This window comes from Leptopilina boulardi, unplaced genomic scaffold (assembly GCF_019393585.1).
Source record: "Leptopilina boulardi isolate dan_hultmark-lab unplaced genomic scaffold, ZJU_Lbou_2.1 LbouV2_368, whole genome shotgun sequence".
Taxonomy (NCBI): Eukaryota; Metazoa; Arthropoda; class Insecta; order Hymenoptera; family Figitidae; genus Leptopilina; species Leptopilina boulardi.
The window spans coordinates 585986-593923 of record NW_026137938.1 but is presented as its reverse complement, the minus strand read 5'-3'; the positions used below and the strand labels follow the sequence as shown (position 1 = coordinate 593923).

The following is a 7938-nucleotide window of genomic DNA, read 5'->3' as shown; positions in this document are numbered from 1 at the left end:
GGTATACTCTATACACTTTCGAATACTATTCATTTTATCCCGGGTTAAAGTGCATTAAAATGATTTTAATTGAATTCAAAATTCATAATGATTTTAATCCAAATGAATGTCGTTTTTAAAATTTTGTGAAATCATTTTAATATGTTTTAATTAACCTACTCTTACGGGGTTGATGAATTTTCTGAAATTTTTGTAATATAAATTTTATTATATTATATATTATATAAAATTTTCAGTAATAATAATGGAATAAATTTGTGGAGTGGTTTTTTGTAATTCATCGCAAATAGAAAATTAATTTTGGAATAAAAAAATTAAAAATATTCATTGTTTAATTATAATCTAAAAATTTTACCATCTTCTTGTTGTGTTTTTAGAGGGTAGGAATTCTATATATATATGTTGTAAAATCTCAGTCGAAAATTTTTATGTTTTTAAGGTTTTCCCTATGAAGCAGTAATATTCATAAAGAAGAATATATGTATAGTAGCTACAATAAATTTTATAAAATAATGTTTTATGTATTTGCATATTCATTTTTTCCGTGAGTTATAAGACCATCCACGCAAGGTATTCTACATATGTATGAACTTTCTCTTAATGTGGTCATGTTCTGGCAAACTTGTTTAATTTATATGACATTTCCTTTTTTATATTTTTTTGTTAAAAAAAGAATGTTTGTTCAACCCTTGTATGCTTTTTTAAAATATATTTATAAATATATAATTTGTAACACTTATGAGTCTTATGAAATGATGAATATTAAATATTAATTTTTACAATATTAGTAAATGCATTTTGAATATAGTTAAAATTTAATTTTCATTAACTTAATCCTTAAGGAGGTTCTATACTAAAACATAACCTCAATCAAAAAATTCTACGTAATACACAGTTTTCAGAAAACTGTAGTTGTTATTCAGAACTATATTTGAATTTTTTTTTTTTGAAAGCTTACAATTGCTATTGTAACTTTTAGTAATAAAATTCTGCGCGAGAATAATATTTTGAAAGTTTAAAAAATTCTATACTCTATTTTATTCAAGGTAAAAAATATCATGCGGTGTATGTATAATATACTTTGTTTCAACGATTTTATTTTGAACATTATGCATAGCGGCATGTTTGAACTACTAGTCATCGATACGAAAACTATAGACAGGCAAAGTTATAAAATCACTACAATAAATTTGTTCATATAAACTGCTACCTCATTTGTCTTATTTTATGGCAAACCGCACATCTTTTATCTTTCCCGACCAATAATTTATGACTTAAAATCGCTCTCGAAAATATTATCGATATTATATATAAATGCATCTCTTTTATAAACTATATATGATGAATATTTATTAACTTATCAACTCTCTTCAATAAAATAAGTTTTAGATATCTTGCTAAACATTTAAAAATTATTTTATATATATAAAAAATAAATTATAAATTTTTAGAATATATTTTAGAATATATTAAAAATTTATTACTCTATGAAATTTAAACTTTTAATTATTTTTAAAAATCTCTTTTTCTGACTATTTAAATTAAATTTCTTTTTATTCATTTGGAAAAGAGTTTTCATTATCATTTTATAATTATAAAAGTTCATATAATTCGTATTATAAAAAATTATATACATATACCCTGTTCTGAAAAATAAAAGATTGCTTTAAAAAAAATAGTAAAATTTGACTAAATGTTATGTAAAAGAATTAATAAAATTTATTCATCTAATCAGTAAGAATCGGGTTACGTTTTTCAAGGGATGCAACGTGATGTGCAGGTATAAGTCGAAGAAAGATATTAAACAGGGGTCTCACTATAATTCAAGTAATTTTGTCTAATTTCTGCAAATAAAAATTATTACTATTAAATAAACAAAATGCGTTAAACTTAAACAATAATTAATTTTGAGAAATTAAATTTGAGTATTATTAAAAAAAATTCCAAATAGAGGATTTAAAGTAATAATTTTTAATTAAAATTAATAAAAAAATAATTGTATAATATTATATTTATGTAATATATAAATTGTGACCTAAATATTTTTAATTCAAATAATTGATGAAAATAAAATAATTAAATCAAATTAAATTAATGATCACTTTTTATTAAAAGAAAATTAAATTTTAATAGAGTTAAAATTATACTATATTAAAATACTACATATATATATATATATATATATATATATAAAATACTACATATATATATATACTATATATAAGTACCTAATATATTTTCTACATTTTTAACAATTAGTTTTTAGAAAAAGTACATTTAGAAGTATCATACAAATATAAAATGAATATTTTCTTATTCAGACTGATAATATGATTTAAGGCCAATAATTAATAATTATATCAAGAATATTTTTAATATTTAATAATTATTTTAGATTTAGTAAAATAGAAGGAAAACAGGACTGAAAAGTGAATTTATTACCTATCTTAATTTAATATTTCATTATCTATTTGTATTAAAAATTATACATAAAAATTATTTATCTGTAATATAAATTTCATTATTATATTACTTACAATAATAGTTATAAACAAACAAGCAAACAAGCTTTGAATTAAATTTCCATTCGGCCAAAATAACACAGAATAAGCTAAATTTCAAGAGAAAATAACATTATTCAATGATAAAAAATCTATTTTACTTTGGTCTTTATATTTTTCTTAATAATTATTTGCGAATATATTTTTGAAATTTATTTACGTAATATTTTGACAGCACAAATTAAATTAAATTCATTAAATTAAAAAGAAATATAAAAGAAAAAATATTTTTTAACCTACAAAATTTTCTAATACATTCATTAAGGTTCATGAATTTACAAAAATTTTCGAATTATAAAATTGCTGCTTATCGACGATTTATATAATCAATTTTGTCACTTTTTGATTTTAATTTCACTTATTCCTTCACTTTTTGAACTCCGCCGGTATTTATTTAGGAAGATTGCTTTGTTTACTTTTCATCGAAAATACTAGTGTCACGATTCTCCAGATTATAGAAAAATATTCCAAATAATTTCGAAGTTGCTTCAGGATTACAGGAAACGAAAAAAAACTTATATAATTAATTATAATCAATATTATAAAAAAAATCAATTCATCCAATCTTGGAAAATTCGTGCAACTTACAGAGACAAGTAAAATTGCTATAAATAAATTTTAAAAATTTATAGACATAATAAAATTTAAAAATTAAATTTGTGTTTTTGCAACGTCACAAAATTAATATTAAACAATTAAAGAGGAAGACGAGGTACGCATGATTATGTTCTAAAAATAATTAGTCAGAATTTTCATTTTATCGAATTTCATTTGTCATAATTAGTTTTGAGCCGAATTTTTATTTGTTTGAATTAGTAATTTGCATCATTTTCATCAAACCGATTTTTCATACTACAGAATTTTTACTTAACCGAAAAATCATTTAACAGAATTTCTAATTGATAGAATTTTCATTTGTCCGAAATTGTAAATGGCAGAATAAACAATCGACAGAAAGATTTGAGCGCGATTTTTAAAATTAACCAATCACAATTTTATGGATAATTTTTTATTAGTGGATTTTAAAAATCGCGCCGAAATCTTTCTGTCGATTGTTTGTTCGGACAAATGAAAATTCTATCAATTAGAAATTCTGTTAAATAATTTTTCGGTTAAGTAAAAATTCTGTAGTATGAAAAATCGGTTTGATGAAAATGATGCAAATTACTAATTCAAACAAATAAAAATTCGGCTCAAAACAAATTATGACAAATGAAAATCGATAAAATGAAAATTCTAACTAATGATTTTTAGAACATAATCATGCGTCCCGAAGACGAAATTAATTTTAAGTTCTATTGTAATATTTAAATTTAATAAAAATATACATCGATTTTTTGTTATTGTCTTGTACTTTTCTGATGTATCATGAGTTAAATTCGCTTATTTTCTAGAAGTTAAATTTGTGCCTTGTTTCTAACTTTCGATTTTCAAGCTTCTTGTGTTACTGATATTCTATAATAGTTTCATTATACTGGACTATAGAAATATTTGCGAGATATTGTTTTATCAATAGATTAAAATAAAAAATTACTTTTTTTATGTTCCTGTTGAAGAGTATATATATGTATACATTAAAATATGTTCTTTTTAAATAGTCTCTGAGAGGCAACATTTTTAGAGTTCACATCATCACCGTTATGGGTGGAACCAGACGGAACCACGCTTCCTGCACAAGATTCTCCCTCCTCTGTAAATTGAACTTTGTCGAAATTATAACTCAGCACTTACAAGTGTATATGCTGTAAATATAAATCACATTTAGAACTGTTTATAGCTTCCCCCTCAACCTTAAATATTAATGTAATACAAGTTTTTTAGCAATAGAAAAATTTTTTTTGATAATTTTTCGTTTATGTACGACTTCTACTTTTTGGGTTCTTTTGTAAGAATCACTTTCATTGTTTAAAATTTTCGCTATCTTCCTTTTTTGTTTTTTTAAAAACCAGATTCAAATAACAATTTATTTATAATAAAAATTATATATTTAATTCTTCCATATGTATATATATTGAATTATTTTAAATCGATTTTTGGACGACAGGTGAATAAAACACATTCACATATGTAATGACAACGTTTCGGAGGCACAGTTCGCCACCATCCTCAGGTCACTTACAATAATCATGTTCGTGATTTATAATTTAAATTTTTACAATTTTTTATTTAATTTTTACTCCTTTGATGAAATGTTGGTGCAATTTCTTTTAATTTTGTAGATATTATTTTTTAAAAAGAAAAATGAATTTTTTTTTGAATTTTTTGGTTTATTCCGTATGTATTGAATTTGTTTAGATTGTAATATAGTGACCTGAGGATGGTGGCGAACTGTGCCTCCGAAACGTTGTCATTACATATGTGAATGTGTTTTATTCACCTGTCTTCCAAAAATCGATTTAAAATAATACAATAAACAATTTATTTATTTATTGAACACTTGACAAATAATTGTTTGATGACTTTATAATTGCATGAAAATTTTATTTAGGCAGAAAATAAACAAATTGGATTTTACCATAAAAAATTAATTTAAATATTTAACATCATTTATCGGTAATTTCTTGTAAAAATATTTTTTATAAATATTTAATGTTAATGCAGGAATTAAAGATTATATTATATTAATATACGACATAGAAAGTTGTTATAATTTTTTTAGAATTTTCACAAAATATAATAGTATAAATTTATAGAAAAACAGTATATATTTAAAAAATTGTACATTCCTTTTTTTTATTTTTTCTTCTCGCATAATAGTATTATGTTTATTCAGCACTATTGAATAAAAAAATATAATGTTCATTTTTGTAATTCTGTTTATATTGCTAAAAAATAAATAAAATGAATAATAATACAAATACAAACTAACAAAACTAGGTTAAAGAAAATTTTTCATTTCTACATTTATTTGGATGCGATGTTTAATGAGAACAACTGTATTATTTTGTAATTAGCAATTAAATAATACATTATTTAAAAAAAATTAAAAATAAATATTTTTAAAATATCACAACAAATCTACAAAAATGAAAACATATTTTTTTACTCATTTAAATTAAACAATTGTAAAATTGGAAATTTTGATTTTACAATTGCTTTAATTGACTATATAAAATATAGACTTGAAGTTTTAATTTAAAAAATGCAACAAAATTATCCTTATTCTTTTTCAAGTAATTGTTAAATGAAAAATTCCTTACCAAAAATTTCAACTACCAATTTCTTCAAAAATACACTGCCGCTCAGTAGATTTTGCCCACCCTACAGAATTTTGGGCGTTGCAAAAAGTTTTATATTTTTGTTTCTAATAAAGATAAAATAATAAACAATGACTTTTTTAAAGCTTATATCCTTTACTTTTAGAATATCTAAAAATTTAATAAAAAAAAATTTTTTTCATTGCTTAATTGCTATTATTAATTAACAAAATTTTCCATTTTTTTTGTAAATTTTAAACTGATATATTTTTTCTCCTTATCTAAAAATTATTAGTGCAAAGATTGAGGATAAAAGAATTGCGAAGTTTATAGAAAAACATGTTTCATTTGGAAATTTTCTGCATATTTGTCAACAGCACATTGTTAAATATAAAAATATTAGTTGCACAATGCAAACTAATGAGGCGGAAACATTTATTGAAAACACACGAGACGAAAATGGAATACCACAACTTAAAGTAGTCAAAGAACCTCTTCTTCACGGACTAGAAATCATGTACCTGGAAACTAATTCACCTTATTCATTAAGATTTGTATACATTTTTCGACGAGCAACACAAGCAGGACTGGTAGAAAAATTGTTTAAGGATATTTTACTTAAAACGAAAAATTCGGAGATGCATTATTATGCTTTAGAGGAAATTGCTCCACTAGCAAAAAAGAAAATTATGTTTTTGCTTCTTGGAATAAGTGTTTTGGGATTTTCACTTTCATTTCTTGTATTTGTTTTAGAAAGTTTGGTTTTTAAAATTAGTAATTTATGCAAAAAAACATAAATGAATTGTTGTTCATTGACGAAAGTTTCGAATTGATTTGGGGTTTTCGGGGTTGTTGATTAGGATTCTGAAGTTATATTTAAAAAATTCAAAATTTAGATAAATGTTTTCGAAATCTTTGATTTTGTTTAATATTAGTACATTTCTCCTTAAGTGTCCTAATATTTATCTCGCTACAGATGAATTGGTGTTATTATAAAACAAAAACAACTTTCTTGACGTCTGTTATTGCAGATGTGAAGCATAAAGAATTTTCCTCCACCCAATTTTTAATTTATTTTCGTCTCAATTTCACTGTATATAAACCTAAGTCTCAAAGACTATTGGTATCAGTTAAAAAATGAAATTCACATTGTTAGCAGTTTTAGCTCTTTTGAGCACATTCATGATGACAGGAGTCGTTGCCGATTCTTGCCGAAAAGAAGGACAGAGTTGCAGTCGAAACAGGCAGTGCTGTAGCAATAATTGCAATCAAAGTAAGAACATTACATTTACTATATAACAAGTCTAAATAATTTCTGAATTGATTATAGTTAATTTATTGGGTTATTTATTTATTTTACAAATTTTTTAAATTAGAGACATTTTATATTTTTCTTTATTGGCACTCGTATAGTTGCTAGTTTACAAAATTCAAAACATGAAAAATCTACGTTTTAACTACCCTGTGGGCAAACAACCATGTTCGTTCTAAAAACCTTTTAAGAATGTTTTTAGAACGTTTCATGTCTGCCAAATAATGTTCAAAAACATTATTTGAACATCCATGTTCTTAAAATGTTCCAGAACATTATTTGGCGGACATGAAACGTTCTAAGAACGTCCTTAAAACGTTTTTAGAACGAACATGGTTATTGCCGACAGGGTAATTTTTAATTGATGTTCATCAATAAGCAAAATAAATTAATTGAATTGTTTTTATTTGCAGAAAGAGGAGTGTGCAAGTAAACATCATCACGAGATGATAATATTTTAAGATGTTAATGGTATATAGATCGTCGCAAGTTTCAAATGACTAAACTCTACACTACTAATGAATGTTCAACATCCAAAACCGCTGACAATTTTTTTTGTTGCCAAAAAATTGTTAATAAATCAACTCTGTATTAATTTTTTTTAATAACTGTTATAATATCTTACATGTACACTAAAGAAAATAAATATTCCTTTACGCATTAATGTATCTATTATTTAATTTTACAAAACATTAGGTAAGCTTTATAATATAAATAAATTTTATAATGTCTCCTGTAATAGCAAGAAGGATGGGGCTTAATAATACATTGGTCTTTGTATCCCTTATTTCCCGCTTTTCCTACGTTTCCACATCTCAATCGTGCCCACTGTTCTTTTTCTTTAGATTTTAGCTCCTTATTCTCCCAA

The 7938-nt window shown here is 23.5% G+C and overlaps 1 long non-coding RNA gene across 1 annotated transcript; it reads left to right on the top strand.

Moving 5' to 3' along the window:
- Positions 1-6831: 6831 nt before the first annotated feature.
- On the top strand, positions 6832-7734 carry LOC127287293 (uncharacterized). Its single transcript, XR_007843860.1, has 2 exons — positions 6832-7031; positions 7484-7734. It is a non-coding gene; the product is annotated as an uncharacterized LOC127287293 (long non-coding RNA).
- Positions 7735-7938: the final 204 nt, after the last annotated feature.